This window comes from Arachis ipaensis, chromosome B9, assembly GCF_059453495.1.
Source record: "Arachis ipaensis isolate K30076 ecotype BB chromosome B9, ASM5945349v1, whole genome shotgun sequence".
NCBI classification, from domain to species: Eukaryota; Viridiplantae; Streptophyta; class Magnoliopsida; order Fabales; family Fabaceae; genus Arachis; species Arachis ipaensis.
Genome location: NC_142444.1, coordinates 122,626,468 through 122,644,283, shown reverse-complemented (window position 1 = coordinate 122,644,283; position 17,816 = coordinate 122,626,468). Strand labels below are relative to the sequence as shown.

Genomic DNA, 17,816 nt, shown 5'->3' with positions numbered 1-17,816 from the left:
AGAGTCCTGAGATAATCTGCAAAGCGAGCAAATTGCTTATCCTGCTCCTCTTGGCGGAGCTTTTGAGGATAAGGTATCTTGGCTTTATATTCCTCAACCTTAGTTGCTACAGGTTTATTTCCTACAGAGGTGGTTGGAGAAGCCTTTTTAGAGGGGTTGTTATCAGCACTTGTGTGTGTCTGATCCCTCACTGGAATTTGAATTCCAGGGTTAGAAGCTGGAGTGGCATTGGACACCGACTCCTTACTTGTTCCTGGCGTTTGAACGCCAGAACTGAGCTTCCATTTGGCGTTTGACGCCAACTCCTTGCTTATTTCTGGCGTTTGAACGCCAGAGTTATTCCTCTCTGGGCTCTTACTGTCCTCAGAGGGATTTTGAATAGCAGTTTGTTCATTTCTTGGCTTCCTGCTACCTTGAAGTGAGGTATTTAATGTTTTCCCACTTCTTAATTGAACTGCTTGGCACTCTTCTGTTATTTGTTTTGATAACTGTTGTTCTGTTTGCTTCAACTGTACCTCCATATTTAGATTAGCCATTCTTGTGTCTTGTAGTATCTCCTTGAATTCGTCCAGCTGTTTTGTTAGAAAGTCTAATTGCTGATTGAATTCAGTAATTTGTTCTGCAGGGCTGAGTTCAGCAGTTACTGTTTTAGCCTCTTCTTTCATGGACGATTCACTGCTTAGGTACAGATGCTGATTTCTGGCAATTGTATCAATGAGCTCTTGAGCCTCTTCAATTGTCTTTCTCATGGGTGCATCCATTCTGAAAACATTTCAGAGGGGCATTTTCTTAGCATCTCTCTGTATCTCTCCCAGGCATCATAAAGAGATTCATTATCTCCTTGTTTAAAGCCTTGGATGTCCAGCCTTAGCTGTGTCATCCGTTTTGGAGGGAAGTATTGATTCAGGAATTTTTCTGACAGCTGTTTCCATGTCCTTATGCTAGCCTTAGGTTGGTTATTTAACCACCTCTTAGCTTGGTCTTTTACAGCAAATGGAAACAGTAATAATATGTAGACATCCTAATCTACTTCCTTATCATGTACTGTGTCAGCAATCTGTAAAAACTGTGCCAGAAACTCTGTAGGTTCTTCCTGTGGAAGACCGGAATACTGGCAACTTTGCTGCACCATGATAATGAGCTGAGGATTCAACTCAAAGCTACTGACTCCAATGGAGGGTATACAGATACTACTCCCATATGAAGCAGTAGTGGGGTTAGCATATGACCCCAGAGTCCTTCTGGACTGTTCATTTCCACTTAGGTCCATGATGGAGAAAAGGGAACTGATATGAATAGCAAATAGAATATATTTTTATTTTATTTTTTTTATTTTTTTTTGTAAAAAAGGGAATGAACAAATAAATAATAAGAGAAAAGAGAATAAAATAGTTTGAAATTAAATATAGAATTCGAAAATTAAGAACAAAAAATTTAAAACTAAAATAATTACTTAATTAAGAAGATTCGAAAAACTTTAGATATGATTTTTGAAAAAGATTTTAAATTTTGAAATAGAAATCTGAATTTTAAAAGCAATTTTTGAAAATTCACTTTAAAATAGAGAGAAAAGATATTTTTTTGATTTTTGAATTTTATGATGAAAGAGAAAAACACACAAAAGACACAACTTAAAATTTTTAGATCTAATGTTCCTTATTTTCGAAAATTTTGGAGGGAAACACCAAGGAACACCAAACTTAAAAATTTTAAGATCAAAACACAAGGAAGACTCAAGAACACTTTGAAAATTCACAAGAACAACAAGAACCTGAAGATAGAACACCAAACTTAAAAAGAAGATAGCTAATTACCAAGAACATAAGCACCACGCTCTAGCCAATTGAGCTATAAATTTAACGTATTTTAATATTGTATATAAAAAAATAAAATTTTCTTTGGAAACTGATATTTTGAAAAAGCACAAGAAAAACAAGAAAAGACACAGAACAAAAAAAGCTAAAGATCAAACAAGGAAAAATAGCAAGAACAACTTGAAGATAAAGAAAGAACAAAGAACACAAGTTTCAAAAATTTAAAGGAAAATACAAACATGCAATTGACACCAACTTAAAATATAAAACTAAACTCAAACAGAAAAACTCAATTATTAGTAAAAAAAAAATATAAAATTTCGAAAAATTTTTGAAAAAGAAAATAAGGATTCTAAAATTTTAACAAGAACAACGATAAAAGACTCAAAGACAAATTATAAATTAATAAAGAAAAATAAAATTTTTGAAAGATTTTTGAAAAGAAAGTAAAAGACTCTGACCCAAAAGACAAAATCTTCCTAATCTAAGCAACAGGATGAACCGTCAGTTGTTCAAACTCGAACAATCCCCGGCAACGGCGCCAAAAACTTGGTGCACGAATTCTGAATCACACTTTTCACAACTCGTACCACTAACCAGCAAGTGCACTGGATCGTCCAAGTAATACCTTACGTGAGTAAGGGTCGAATCCCACGGAGATTGTTGGTTTGAAGCAATTTATGGTTATCTTGTAATTCTTAGTCAAGATATCAATTATATTTATCAGTTTGAATTGCAAAAAATAAGAGAGCATTAAATAAATACTTGTTATGCAGTAATGGAGAATATGTTGGAGTTTTGGAGATGCTTTGCCTTCTGAATCTCTGCTTTTCCCCAGTCTTCTTCTTCACGCACGCAAGGTTCCTCCTATGGCAAGCTGTGTGTTGGTGGATCACCGTTGTCAATGGCTACCATCCGTCCTCACAGTGAAAATGGTCCAGGTGCGCTGTCACCGCACGGCTAATCATCTGTCGGTTCTCACTCATGCTGGAATAGGATCCATTGATCCTTTTGCGTCTGTCACTATCCCCAACCTTTGTGAGTTTGAAGCTCGTCACAGTCATCCAATCCCTGAATCCTACTCGGAATACCACAGACAAGGTTTAGACTTTCCGGATTCTCAAGAATGCTGCCAATGGATTCTAGCTTGTACCACGAAGACTCTGATTAAGGAATCTAAGAGATACTCATTCAATCTAATGTAGAACGGAGGTGGTTGTTAGGCACGCGTTCATAGGTTGAGAATGGTGATGAGTGTCACGAATCATCACATTCATCATATTGAAGTGCGAATAAATATCTTAGATAGAAACAAGCGTGTTGAATGGAAAACATAAGTAATTGCATTAATTCATCGAGACACAGCAGAGCTCCTCACCCCCAACAATGGAGTTTAGAGACTCATACCATCAAAGAGTACAAAGTTCAGATCTAAAATGTCATGAGGTCCCAAATAATCCTCTAAAAGTTGTTTAAATAGTAAGCTAGTAATCTAGGTTTACAGAGAATGAGTAAACTATGATAGATAGTGCAGATATCCACTTCTGGGGCCCGCTTGGTGTGTGCTGGGGCTGAGGCTTAAGCTTTACACGTGCTTAGGCTGTTTCTGGAGTTAAACGCCAGGTTGTAACCTGTTTTGGGCGTTTAACTCCAACTTGTAACCTCTTTCTGGTGTTTAACGCCAGACTGCAACATGGAACTGGCGTTGAACGCCAGTTTACGTCATCTATCCTTGAGCAAAGTATGGACTATTATATATTTCTGGAAAGCCCTAGATATCTACTTTCCAACGCAATTGGGAGCGCGCCAATTAGGCTTCTGTAGCTCCAGAAAATCCATTTCGAGTGCAGGGAGGTCAGAATCCAACAACATCAGGAGTTCTTTTTCAGCCTGAATCAGATTTTTGCTCAGCAACCTCAATTTCAGCCAGAAAATACCTGAAATTACAAAAAAATACACAAACTCATAGTAAAGTCCAAAAATATGAATTTTTCCTAAAAACTAATGAAAATATACTAAAAACTAACTAAAACATACTAAAAACTACATGAAATTAACCCCCAAAAGCATATAAAATATCTGCTCATCAATCCAGTAGTAATAAAGAAGCATCTTCTGAAGAAGAAGCTTATGATCCTGAAAACCCTGCAATGGAAGAGGTGAATTACATGGGAAAACCCTATGGAAACACCTATAATCCTTCATGGAGAAATCATCCAAATCTCTCATGGAAGGACCAACAGAAGCCTCAACTAGGCTTCAACAATAATAATGGTGGAAGAAATAGGTTTAGCCGTAGCAAACCTTTTCCATCATCTTCTCAGCAACAAACAGAGAACTCTGAGCAGAGTCATTCTGGCTTAGCAACTATAGTCTCTGATTTATCTAAGACCACACTAAGTTTCATGAATGAAACAAAATCATCCATTAGAAATTTAGAGGCACAAGTGGGTCAGCTGAGTAAGAGAATTACTGAAACTCCTCCTATCACTCTCCCAAGCAATATAGAAGAAAATCCCAAGAGAGAGTGCAAGGCCATAACCATGGCCAACATGGCCAAACCTGGAGAGAGTGAGGAGGACGTGAGTCCCAGTGAGAAAAACCTCATGGGACATCCTCTGGACAAAAGGGAGTTCCTCTTTGAGGAACCAAAGGAATTTGAGACTCATACAGAGACCATAGAGATTCCATTAAACTTTCTTCTGCCATTCATGAGCTCTGATGAGTATTCTTCCTCTGAAGAGGATGAAGATATTGCTGAAGAGTAAGTTGCTAAGTACCTTGGAGTAATCATGAAGCTAAATGCCAAGTTATTTGGTAATGAAACTTGGGAGGATGAACCTTCATTGCTCATCAATGAATTGAATGATCCGGTTCAACTGAAATTACCTCAGAAGAGACAGGATCCTGGAAAGTTCTTAATACCTTGTACCATAGGCACCATGACCTTTGAGAAGGCTCTGTGTGACCTGGGGTCAAGTATAAACCTCATGCTCTTCTCTGTAATGGAGAAACTAGGGATCCTTGAGGTGCAAGCTACAAGAATCTCACTAGAGATGGCAGACGATTCAAGGAAACAGGCTTATGGACTTGTAGAGGATGTCTTAGTAAAGGTTGAAGGCCTTTACATCCCTGCTGACTTCATAATCTTGGACACTGGGAAGAGTAAGGATGAATCCATCATCCTTGGCAGGCCCTTCCTAGCCACAGCAAAAGCTGTGATTGATGTTGACAGAGGAGAGTTAGTCCTTCAAGTGAATGAGGACTACCTTGTGTTTAAAGCTAAAGAATCTCCTTCTGTACACATGGAGAAGAAGCATGACAAGCTTCTCACAATGCAGAGTCAAACAGAGCCCCCACATTCAAACTCTAAGTTTGGTGTTGGGAGGCCCCAACCATGCTCTGAATATCTGTGAAGCTCCATGAGAGCTCACTGTCAAGCTATTGACATTAAAGAAGTGCTTATTGGGAGGCAACCTAATTTTTATTTATCTATGTTGAATTTCCATTTTCTATTGTTATTTTATGTTTTCTCTAGGTTGATGATCATGTAGAGTCACAAAAACAACTGTAAAAATCAAAGCAAATTCAAAAACAGCATTAAAAATAGCACACCCTGGAGGAGGAGCTTACTGGCGTTTAATGCCAGAAAAGGGCAAAAAGTTGGCGTTTAATGCCAGAAAGGGGAGAAAAGCTGGCGTTAAACGCCAGAAATGGGTAGCAACCTGGCGTTTAACGCCAAGATTGGCACTCAAAGGGGCGTTTACACGCCAACATCGTGCAGGGACTCAGATTCCTTGACACCTCAGGATCTGTGGACCTTACAGGATCCCCACATACCCTACCTCTTCTTCTCTCCTCTTCACACCTTTCCATAACACTCTTCCCCACCCACCATTGACCAATCACCTCAATACCTCTTCTCCAAAAACCCCTCACCTATCAAATCCTACCTTCTTCTCCATAATCTCTTCACCACTCTCATCCATCCATCATAAAACCCTACCTACCTCATCATTCAAATTCAAACCACTTCCCTCCCAAATCCACCCACACATGGCCGAAAACCCCTCTCTTACCCTATAAATACCCCTCCTCACCACCTTCATTTTCACACAACATACACACTTCTCTCCAACTTGGCCGAACCTACACCAACCCTCCATCTCCTTAATTTCTTCTTCTTCTACTCTTTTCTTTCTTCTTTTTGCTCGAGGATGAGCAACCATTCTAAGTTTGGTGTGGGAAAAGCTAAAGCTTTTTGTTTTCCATAACCACTAATGGCACCTAAGGCCGGAGAAACCTCTAGAAAGAGGAAAGGGAAGGCAATTGCTTCCACCTTCGAGTCATGGGAGATGGAGAGATTCACCTCAAAGGTGCATCAAGACCACTTCTATAAAGTTGTGGCAAAGAAAAAGGTGATCCCCGAGGTCCCCATTAAGCTCAAAAAGAGTGAATATCCGGAGATCCGACATGAGATCCGAAGAAGAGGTTGGGAAATTCTCACCAACCCCATTCAACAAGTCTTGATCTTAATGGTTCAAGAGTTCTATGATAATGCATGGATCACCAAAAACCATGATTAAAATGTGAACCCGGACCCAAAGAATTGGCTTACAATGGTCTGGGAGAAATACTTAGATTTCAGTCCGAAAAATGTAAGGTTGGCATTTAACTTGCCAATGATGCAAGGAGATGCACACCCCTACACTAGAAGGGTCAACTTTGATCAAAGGTTGAACCAAGTCCTTATGGACATTTGTGTGGAAGGCGCTCAATGGAAGAGAGATTCAAGAGGGAAGCCAGTTCAACTAAGAAGGCTTGACCTCAAGCCCGTAGCTAGGGGATGGTTGGAGTTCATTCAACGCTCAATCATTCCTACTAGCAACCGGTCTGAAGTTACTATAGACCGGGCTATCATGATCCATTGCATCATGAAGGGAGAGGAAGTAGAAGTTCATGAGGTTATATCCCTAGAACTCTACAAGGTGGCAGACAAGTCCTCTATTTTGGCAAGGTTAGCCTTCCCTCATCTCATTTGTCATCTCTACAATTCAGCTGGAATTGACATAAAGGAAGACATCCTCATTGATGAGGACAAGCCCATCACTAAGAAAAGGATGGAGCAAATAAGAGAGCCCACTCATGGACCTCAACAAGACCATGAGGAAATTCCTCATCATGAAATCCCTGAGGTGCCTCAAGGGATGCACTTTCCTCCACAAAACTATTGGGAGCAAATTAACACCTCCTAGGAGAATTAAGTTCCAACATGGGACAACTAAGGGTGGAGCACCAAGAGCATTCCATCCTTCTCCATGAAATTAGAGAAGACCAAAGAGCCATGAGAGAGGAGCAACAAAGGCAAGGAAGAGACATTGAGGAGCTTAAGCACTCCATAAGATCTTCAAGAGGAAGAACAAGCCGCCATCACTAAGGTGGACCCGTTCTTTAATTTTCTTGTTCTTATTTTTCTGTTTTTCGAAAATTATGCTTTATGTTTTATTTATGTTTGTGTCTTATTACATGATCACTAGTGTCTAAGTGTCTATGCCTTAAAGCTATGAATGTCCTATGAATCCTTCACCTCTCTTAAATAAAAAAATGCTTTTACTTAAAAAAGAAAAAGAAGTACATGAATTTCAAATTTTAAAATAGTTTAATTATTTTGATGTGGTGGCAATACTTTTTGTTTTTCTGAATGAATTCTTGAACAGTGCATATTTTTGATATTGTTGTTCATGAATGTTAAATTTGTTGGCTCTTGAAAGAATGATGAAAAAGGAGAAATGTTATTTGATAATCTGAAAAATCATAAAATTAATTCTTGAAGCAAGAAAAAGCAGTGAAAAGCTTGCAGAAAAAAATGGCGAAAAATAAAAAGAAAGAAAAAGAAAAAGCAAGCAGAAAAAGCCAGTAACCCTTTAAACTAAAAGGCAAGGGTAAAAAGGATCCAAGGCTTTGAGCATTAAGGGATAGGAGGGCCCAAAGGAATAAAATCCTAGCCTAAGCGGCTAAACTAAGCTGTCCCTAACCATGTGCTTGTGGCGTGAAGGTGTCAAGTGAAAATCTTGAGACTGAGCGGTTAAAGTCGTGGTCCAAAGCAAAAAGAGTGTGCTTAAGAGCTCTGGACACCTCTAATTGGGGACTCTAGCAAAGCTGAGTCACAATCTGAAAAGGTTCACCCAGTTATGTGTCTGTGGCATTTATGTATCTGGTGGTAATACTGGAAAACAAAATGCTTAGGGTCACGGCCAAGACTCATAAAGTAACTGTGTTCAAGAATCAACATACTGAACTAGGAGAATCAATAACACTATCTGAATTCTGAGTTCCTATAGATGCCAATCATTCTGAACTTCAAAGGATAAAGTGAGATGCCAAAACTGTTCAGAAGCAAAAAGCTACTAGCCCCGCTCATCTAATTAAAACTGATCTTCATAGATGTTTTTGGAATTTATTGTATATTCTCTTCTTTTTATCCTACTTTGTTTTTAGTTGCTTGAGGACAAGCAACAATTTAAGTTTGGTGTTGTGATGAGCGGATAATTTATACGCTTTTTGGCATTGTTTTTAGGTAGTTTTAGTATGTTTTAGTTACTTTTTATTATATTTTTATTAGTTTTTAAATAAAAATCACATTTCTGGACTTTACTATGATTTTGTGTGTTTTTCTGTGATTTGAGGTATTTTTTGGCTGAAATTGAGGGACCTGAGCAAAAATCTGATTCAGAGGCTGAAAAAGGACTGCAGATGCTGTTGGATTCTGACCTCCCTGCACTCGAAGTGGATTTTTTGGAGCTACAGAAGCCCAATTGGCAAGCTCTTAATTGCGTTGGAAGGTGGACATCCTGGGCTTTCCAGAAATATATAAGAGTGCATATTTTTCCCGAGATTTGATGGCCCAAACTGGCGTTCAAAGTCAGCTCAAAACATCTTGGCGTAAAACGCCCAAACTGGCACCAGAATTGGAGTTAAACGCCCAAACTGACACCAAAGCTGGTGTTTAACTCCAGGAACAGCCCAAGCACGAAAAAGCTTCAATGCTCAGCCTAAGCACACACCAAGTGGGCCCCGGAAGTGGATTTCTGCATCATTTACTTATTTCTGTAAACCCTAGGCTACTAGTTCATTATAAATAGGACCTTTTACTATTGTATTTTGATAGATCTTTGGTGCACGAATTGTGAATCACACTTTTCACAACGCGTACCACTAACCAGCAAGTGCACTGGGTCGTCCAAGTAATACCTCACGTGAGTAAGGGTCGAATCCCACGGAGATTGTTGGTTTGAAGCAATCTATGGTTATCTTGTAAATCTTAGTCAGGAAGTCAATTATGTTTATCAGTTGAATTGCGAATAACCAAGAGAGCATAAATTAAAGGTTACTTGTTGTGCAGTAATGGAGAATATGTTGGAGTTTTGGAGATGCTTTGTCTTCTGAATCTCTGCTTTCCTCTGTCTTCTGATTCACGCACGCACGTCCTCCTATGGCAAGCTGTGTGTTGGTGGATCACCGTTGTCAATGGCTACCTTCCATCCTTCCAGTGAAAACTACGCTCACGCGCTCTGTCACAGCACGGCTAATCACCGGTTGGTTCTCGATCCGGTTGGAATAGGATTTACTATCCTTTTGCGTCTGTCACTAACGCCCAGCCTTCAGGAGTTTGAAGCTCGTCACAGTCATTCAATCCTTGAATCCTACTCGGAATACCACAAACAAGGTTTAGACTTTCCGGATTCTCATGAATGCCGCCATCAGTTCTAGCTTATACCACGGAGATTCTGATTAAGAGATCTCAGAGATACTCATTCAATCGGATATAGAACGGAGGTGGTTGTCAGGCACACGTTCATGGTTTGAGGAAGGTGATGAATGTCACGGATCATCACCTTCATCATAGTTAAGCGCGAATGAACATCTTAGATAGGAACAAGCGTGTTTGAATGGAAAACAGAAATATTTGCATTAATTCATCGAGACACAGCAGAGCTCCTCACCCCCAACAATGGGGTTTAGAGACTCATGCCGTCAGAGAATACAAAGTTCTGATCTAAAATGTCATGAGATACAAAATAAGTCTCTAAAAGTTGTTTAAATACTAAACTAGTAGCCTAGGGTTACAAAATATGAGTAGACTATGATGGATGATGCAGAGATCCACTTCTGGGGCCCACTTGGTGTGTGCTGGGCTGAGACTTAAGCAATTCACGTGCAGAGGCCATTTGTGGAGTTGAACGCCAGTTTTTATGCCAGTTTGGGCGTTCAACTCCAGCTTTTGATCCTTTTCTGGCGCTGGACGCCAGAATTGGGCAGAGAACTGGCGTTGAATGCCAGTTTACGTCGTCTATCCTTGTGCAAAGTATGGACTATTATATATTTCTGGAAAGCCCTGGATGTCTACTTTCCAACGCAATTAGAAGCATGCCATTTCGAGTTCTGAAGCTCCGGAAAATCCACTTTGAGTGCAGGGAGGTCAGAATCCAACAGCATCAGCAGTCCTTTTTCAGCCTGAATCAGATTTTTGCTCAGCTCCTTCAATTTCAGACAGAAAAATATCTGAAATTACAAAAAAACACACAACTCATAGTAAAGTCCAGAAATATGAATTTTTCCTAAAAACTAATAAAAATAGACTAAAAACTAACTAAAACATACTCAAAACTATATGAAATTATCCCCAAAAAGCGTATAAAATATCCGCTCATCACAACACCAAACTTAAACTGTTGTTTGTCCTCAAGCAACTAGACAAATAAAATAGAAGACTAATAGGTTGATAAGCAATAATATCTCAGAGTTTTTGATTGAAGCTCAGATCCTAATTAGATGAGCGGGACTAGTAGCTTTTTGCTTCTGAACAGTTTTGGCATCTCACTTTATCCATTGAAGCTCAGAGTGATTGGCATCTATAGGAACTCAGAATTCAGATAGTGTTATTGATTCTCTTAGTTCAGTGTGATGATTCTTGAACACAGCTTCTTTATGAGTCTTGGCCGTGGCCCTAAGCACTTTGTTTTCCAGTATTACTACCGGATACTGGTGCATGAAATTGTGATGTCCAGGCTCGAACAATCCCTGGTAATGGCTCCAAAGCTTGGTGCTTTGATCTTAATTCATAATTGTCACAACTTCGATATAACTAACCAGCAAGTGCACTGCGTCGTCCAAGTAATACCTTACGTGAGTAAGGGTCGAATCCCACGGAGATTGTTGGTATGAAGCAAGCTATGGTCACCTTGTAAATCTCAGTCAGGCAGATATAAAGTGATAATGGTGTTTTCGAATTTAATATAATAAAATAGGGATAGAGATACTTATGTAAATCATTGGTAGGAATTTCAGATAAGCGAATGGAGATGCTTTTCGTTCCTCTGAACCTCTGCTTTCCTGCTATCTTCATCCAATCAGTCTCACTCCTTTCCATGGCTGGCTTTATGCAAGGGCATCACCGTTGTCAGTGGCTACATCCCCTCCTCTCAGTGAATAATATGCTCACGCACCCTGTCACGGCACGGCTATTCATCTGTCGGTTCTCGATCATGCTGGAATAAGATTCACCCTCCTTTTGCGTCTGTCACTAACGCCCAACAATCGCGAGTTTGAAGCTCGTCACAGTCATTCAATCATTGAATCCTACTCAGAATACCACAGACAAGGTTTAGACCTTCCGGATTCTCTTGAATGCCGCCATCATTCTAGCTTACACCACGAAGATTCTGGTTAGGAGATCTAAGAGATATTCATTCTAGCTTAATTCATGTAGAACAGAAGTGTTTGTCAGGCACGCGTTCATAAGGGAGAAGGATGATGAGCGTCACACATAATCATCACCTTCATCACGTTCTTGGGTGCGAATGGATATCTTAGAAGAGAAATAAGAAGAATTGAATAGAAAACAGTAGTACTTTGCATTAATCTTTGAGGAACAGCAGAGCTCCACACCTTAATCTATGGAGTGTAGAAACTCTACCGTTAAAAATACATAAGTGAAAGGTCCAGGCATGGCCGAGAGGCCAGCCCCTCTGATCTAAGAACCAGGCGTCCAAAGATGCCTAATACAATAGTAAAAGGTCCTATTTATAATAAACTAGTCACTAGGGTTTACATGAGTAAGTAATTAATGAATAATCCACTTCCGGGGCCCACTTGGTGTGTGTTTGGGCTGAGCATAAGTGTAGCACGTGCAGAGGCCATTTGTGGAGTTGAACGCCAGTTTCTATGCCAGTTTGGGCGTTCAACTCTGGTTTTGGATCCTTTTCTGGTGCTGGACGCCAGATTTGGGCAGAAGGCTGGCGTTGAACGCCAGTTTACGTCGTCAATTCTTGGCCAAAGTATGAACTATTATATATTGCTGGAAATCCCTGGATGTCTACTTTCCAACGCAATTGGAAGCGCGCCATTTTGAGTTCTGTAGCTCCAGAAAATCCACTTTGAGTGCAGGGAGGTCAGAATCCAACAGCATCAGCAGTCCTTCTTCAACCTCTGAATCAGATTTTTGCTCAAGTCCCTCAATTTCAGCCAGAAAATACCTGAAATCACAGAAAAACACACAAACTCATAGTAAAGTCCAGAAATGTGAATTTAACATAAAAACTAATGAAAACATCCCTAAAAGTAACTAGATCCTACTAAAAACATACTAAAAACAATGCCAAAAAGCGTATAAATTATCCGCTCATCACAACACCAAACTTAAATTGTTGCTTGTCCCCAAGCAACTGAAAATCAACAGGATAAAAAGAAGAGAATATACTATAAATTCCAAACTATCAATGAAACAGAGCTTTAATCATATGAGCGGGACTTATAGCTTTTTGCCTCTTAAATAGTTTTGGCATCTCACTTTATCCATTGAGGTTCAGAATGATTGGCATCTATAGGAACTCAGAGTTCAGATAGTGTTATTGATTCTCCTAGTTCAGTATGATGATTCTTGAACACAGCTTCTTTATGAGTCTTGGCCGTGGCCCTAAGCACTTTGTTTTCCAGTATTACCACCGGATACATAAGTGCCACAGACATATAATTGGGTGAACCTTTTCAGATTGTGACTAAGCTTTGCTAAAGTCCCCAATTAGAGGTATCCAAGGTTCTTAAGCACACTCTTTTTTTGCTTTGGACCTTGACTTTAACCGCTCAGTCTCAAGTTTTCACTTGACACCTACACGCCACAAGCACATGGTTAGGGACAGCTTGGTTTAGCCGCTTAGACCAGGATTTTATTCCTTTAGGCCCTCCTATCCACTGATGCTCAAAGCCTTGGGATCCTTTTTATTTGCCCTTGCCTTTTGGTTTTAAGGGTTATTGGCTTTTTGCTCCTGCCTCTTGGTTTTAAGAGCTTTGGCTTTTTCTGCTTGCTTTTTCCTTCTCTATTTTTTTTTTTTTTTTGCAAGATTTGTTCTTTGCTGCTTTTTCTTGCTTCAAGAATCATTTTTATGATTTTTCAGATTATCAAATAACATGTCTCCTAGTCATCATTCTTTCAAGAGCCAACATATTTAACATTCTTAAACAACAACTTCAAAAGACATATGCACTGTTCAAGCATACATTCAGAAAGCAAGAAGCATTGTCACCACATCAATATAATTAAACTAAGTTCAAGGATAAATTCGAAATTCATGTACTTCTTGTTCTTTTGAATTAAAACATTTTTCATTTAAGAGAGGTGATGGATTCATAGGACATTTATAACTTCAAGACAAAGTTACTAACTACTAATGATCATGTAATGAAGACACAAACATAGATAGGCACATAATCATAGAAAACGAAAAACAGAGAAAGCAAGAACAAGGAATGAATCCACCTTAGTGATGGTGGCGTTTCCTTCTTGAGGAACCAATGATGTCCTTGAGCTCTTCTATGTCTCTTCCTTGTCTTTGTTGCTCCTCCCTCATTGCTTTTTGATCTTCTCTTATTTCATGAAGCATGATGGAGTGCTCTTGATGTTCCACCCTTAGTTGTCCCGTATTGGAACTCAATTCTTCTAGGGAGGTGTTGATGTGCTCCCAATAGTTTTGTGGAGGAAAGTGCATTTGAGGCATTTCCGGAATCTCATGGCGATGAGCTTCTTGCGCCTCTTGAGCTCCATGACTGGGCTCTCTTGCTTGCTCCATCTTTTTCTTAGTGATGGGCTTTTCCTCTTTAATGAGGATATCTCCCTCTATGTCAATCCCAGCTGAATTGCATAGGTGGCAAATGAGGTGAGGAAAGGCTAACCTTGCCATGGTGGAGGACTTGTCAGCCACCTTGTAGAGTTCTTGAGGTATAATCTCATGAACTTCCACCTCTTCTCCAATCATGATGCTATGGATCATGATGGCCCGGTCTATAGTAACTTCAGACCGGTTGCTAGTGGGAATGATTGAGCATTGAATAAACTCCAACCATCCTCTAGCTATAGGCTTGAGGTCCAATCTTCTTAGTTGAACCGGCTTGCCTTTGGAGTCAATCTTCCATTGAGCTCCTTCTACACATATGTCCATAAGGACTTGGTCTAACCTTTGATCAAAGTTGACTCTCCTTGTGTAGGGGCGTGCGTTCTCTTCCATGTATGGCAAGTTGAACGCCAACCTCACATTCTCCGGACTAAAATCTAAGTATTTCCCCCGAACCATTGTAACATAGTTCTTTGGATCCGGGTTCTTACTTTGATCATGGTTCTTGGTGATCCATGCATTAGCATAGAACTCTTGAACCATTAGGATGCCGACTTGTTGGATGGGATTTGTTAGAACTTCCCAACCTCTTCTTTGAATTTCATGTCGGATCTCCGGATAGTCATTTCTTTTGAGTTTAAAAGGGACCTCGGGGATCACCTTCTTTTTGGCCACAACATCATAGAAGTGGTCTTGATGGGCTTTGGAGATGAATCTTTCCATCTCCCATGACTCGGATGTGGAAGCTTTTGTCTTCCCTTTCCCTCTTCTAGAGGATTCTCCGGTCTTAGATGCCATCAATGGTAATGGAAAAACAAAAAGCTTATGCTTTTACCACACCAAACTTAGAATATTGCTCGCCCTCGAGCAATAAACAAAAGAATAGAAGAAGAAGAAGAAGAAATATGGAGAGGGAGAGGGAGATGTGGTTTCGGCCAAGAGGAGTGTAGAGGGGTGTGTTGTGTGAATTTGATGAAGAATGGAGGTCTTTATATAGGGAAGGGAGGGGGGGTTAAGGTTCGGCCATATGGGTGGGTTTGGGTGGGAAATTGGTTTTGAATTTTGAAGGTAGGTGGAGTTTATGAGGTAGGTTTATTGGGAAGAGTGGGTGGATGTGAGTGGTGAAGGTTTAGTGGGGAAGAGAGATTGAGGTGATTGGTGAGGGGTTTTTAGGGAAGGGTGTTTATGGGGTTGTGTGTAAGAGAGTGGTGAGAAGAAGTGAGTGGAGGTAGTTGGGGATCCTGTGGGGTCCACAGATCCTGAGTGGATCCTGTGGGGTCCACAGATCCTGAGTGGATCCTGTGGGGTCCACAGATCCTGAGTGAATCTTGTGGGGTCCACAGATCCTAAGTGGATCCTGTGGGGTCCACAGATCCTGAGTGGATCCTGTAGGGTCCACAGATCCTGAGGTGTTCAAGGATTTACATCCCTGCACCTATTAGGCATGTAAAAATGCCTTTGTCCCCAACTCTGGGCGTTCAGCGCCAGGTTGGTGGTCATTTTGGGCGTTCAACGCCCATCTGTGTGCCATTTCTGGCGTTGAACGCCAGAACCATGCTTGTTCTGGGCGTTCAGCGCCAGGATGCTCCCATTCTGGGCGTTCAGCACCAGAACTATGCTCTGTTCTGGCGTTTGAACGCCAGACAGATGCTCCTCCAGGGTGTGATTTTTCTTCTGCTGTTTTTGATTCCGTTTTCAATTTTTATATTTATTTTGTGACTCCTCATGATCATGAACCTATAAAGACACATAACTAAGAAAAATATAGTTAGATAAATAAACATTGGGTTGCCTCCCAACAAGCGCTTCTTTAATGTCAATAGCTTGACAGTGGGCTCTCATGGAGCCTCACAGATGTGCAGAGCTTTGTTGAGACTCTCCAACACCAAACTTAGAGTTTGGATATGGGAGTTCAACACCAAACTTAGAGTTTGGTTGTGGTCTCCCAACACCAAACTTAGAGTTTGACTGTGGGGGCTCTGGTTGACTCTGCTTGGAGAGAAGCTTTTTCTGCTTCCTCTCCATGGTTGCAGAGGGAGATCCTTGAGTTTTGAATACAAGGGAGTTCTCATTCCATTGAAGGACTATTACACCTCTGTCAACATCAATCACAGCTCTTGCTGTGGCCAGGAAAGGTCTTCCTAGGATGATGGATTCATCCTCTTCCTTTCCAGTATCCAGGACTATGAAATCAGCAAGGATGTAAAGGCCCTCAACCTTTACTAAAACATCCTCTACTTGTCCATATGCCTGTTTTCTTGAGCTGTCTGCCATCTCTAATGAGATTTTAGCAGCTTGCACCCCATAGATTCCCAGTTTCTCTATTACAGAGAGGGGCATGAGGTTTATTCCTGAACCAAGGTCACACAGAGCCTTAAAGATCATGGTGCCTATGGTACAGGGTATTATGAACTTTTCAGGATCCTGTCTCTTCTGAGGCAATGTCAGTTGATCCAGATCACTTAGTTCATTGATGAACAAGGGAGGTTCAACTTCCCAAGCATCAATGCCAAACAATTTGGCATTCAGCTTCATGATTGCACCAATAAATTGGCAGTTTGCTCCTCAGTAACATCCTCGTTCTCTTCAGAAGAGGAATACTTATCAGAGCTCATGAAGGGTATAAGGAGGTTCAATGGAATCTCTATGGTCTCTAGATGAGCCTCAGAGTCCTTTGGTTCCCCAGAGGGAAGCTCCTTATTGATCACTGGACGTTCCAGGAGGTCTTCCTCCTTGGGATTCATGTCCTCTCCTCTCCTCACAAGTTCGGCCATGGCGCTTATGTCAATGGCCTTGCACTCTCCTTTTGGGTTCTCTTCTGTATTGCTTGGGAGAGTACTAGGAGGGATTTCAGTGATCCTTTTACTCAGCTGGCCCACTTGTGCTTCCAGATTTCTAATGGAAGACCTTGTTTCATTCATGAAACTTACAGTGGCCTTAGATAGATCAGAGACTAGATTTGCTAAATTAGAAGCATTTTGTTCAGAGTTCTCTGTCTGTTGCTGAGTTGATGATGGAAAAGGCTTGCTATTGCTAAACCTGTTTCTTCCACCATTATTAAAGCCTTGTTGGGGCTTTTGATCCTTCCATGAGAAATTTGGATGATTTCTCCATGTTGAGTTATAGGTGTTTCCATAAGGTTCACCTAAGTAATTTACCTCTGCTATTGCAGGGTTCTCAGGATCATAGGCTTCTTCTTCAGGAGAAGCCTCTTGAGTACTGTTGGATGCAGCTTGCATTCCATGCAGACTCTGAGAGATCATATTGACTTGCTGAGTCAATATTTTATTCTGAGCCAATATGGCATTCAGAGTATCAACCTCAAGAGGCCCATTGCTCACAGGATTCCTTTTAGAAGTGTACATGAACTGGTTATTAGCAACCATGTCAATGAGTTCTTGAGCTTCTGCAGGCGTTTTCTTTAGGTGAATGGATCCACCTGCAGAGGTGTCCAGTGACATCTTTGATAGCTCAGATAAACCATCATAGAATATATCCAGGATGGTCCATTCTGAAAGCATGTCAGAAGGATACTTTTTGGTCAACTGTTTGTATCTTTCCCAAGCTTCATAGAGGGATTCACCTTCTTTCTGTCTGAAGGTTTGAACATCAGCTCTAAGCTTGCTCAGCTTTTGAGGAGGAAAGTACTTGGCTAAGAAAGCCGTGACCAGCTTATCCCAAGAGTTCAGACTGTCTTTGGGTTGAGAATCCAACCACAATCTAGCTCTGTCTCTTACAGCAAAAGGGAAAAGCATGAGCCTGTAGACTTCAGGATCTACTCCATTAGTCTTAACAGTATCACATATCTGCAAGAATTCAGTTAAGAACTGAAAAG

At 40.6% G+C, this 17,816-nt stretch overlaps 1 non-coding gene across 1 annotated transcript; it reads left to right on the top strand.

The window, feature by feature from the left end:
- The first annotated feature begins 17,496 nt into the window (after window positions 1-17,496).
- LOC148546167 (small nucleolar RNA R71) lies at window positions 17,497-17,604 on the top strand. Its single transcript, XR_015901536.1, has one exon. It is a non-coding gene; the product is annotated as a small nucleolar RNA R71 (small nucleolar RNA).
- Window positions 17,605-17,816: the final 212 nt, after the last annotated feature.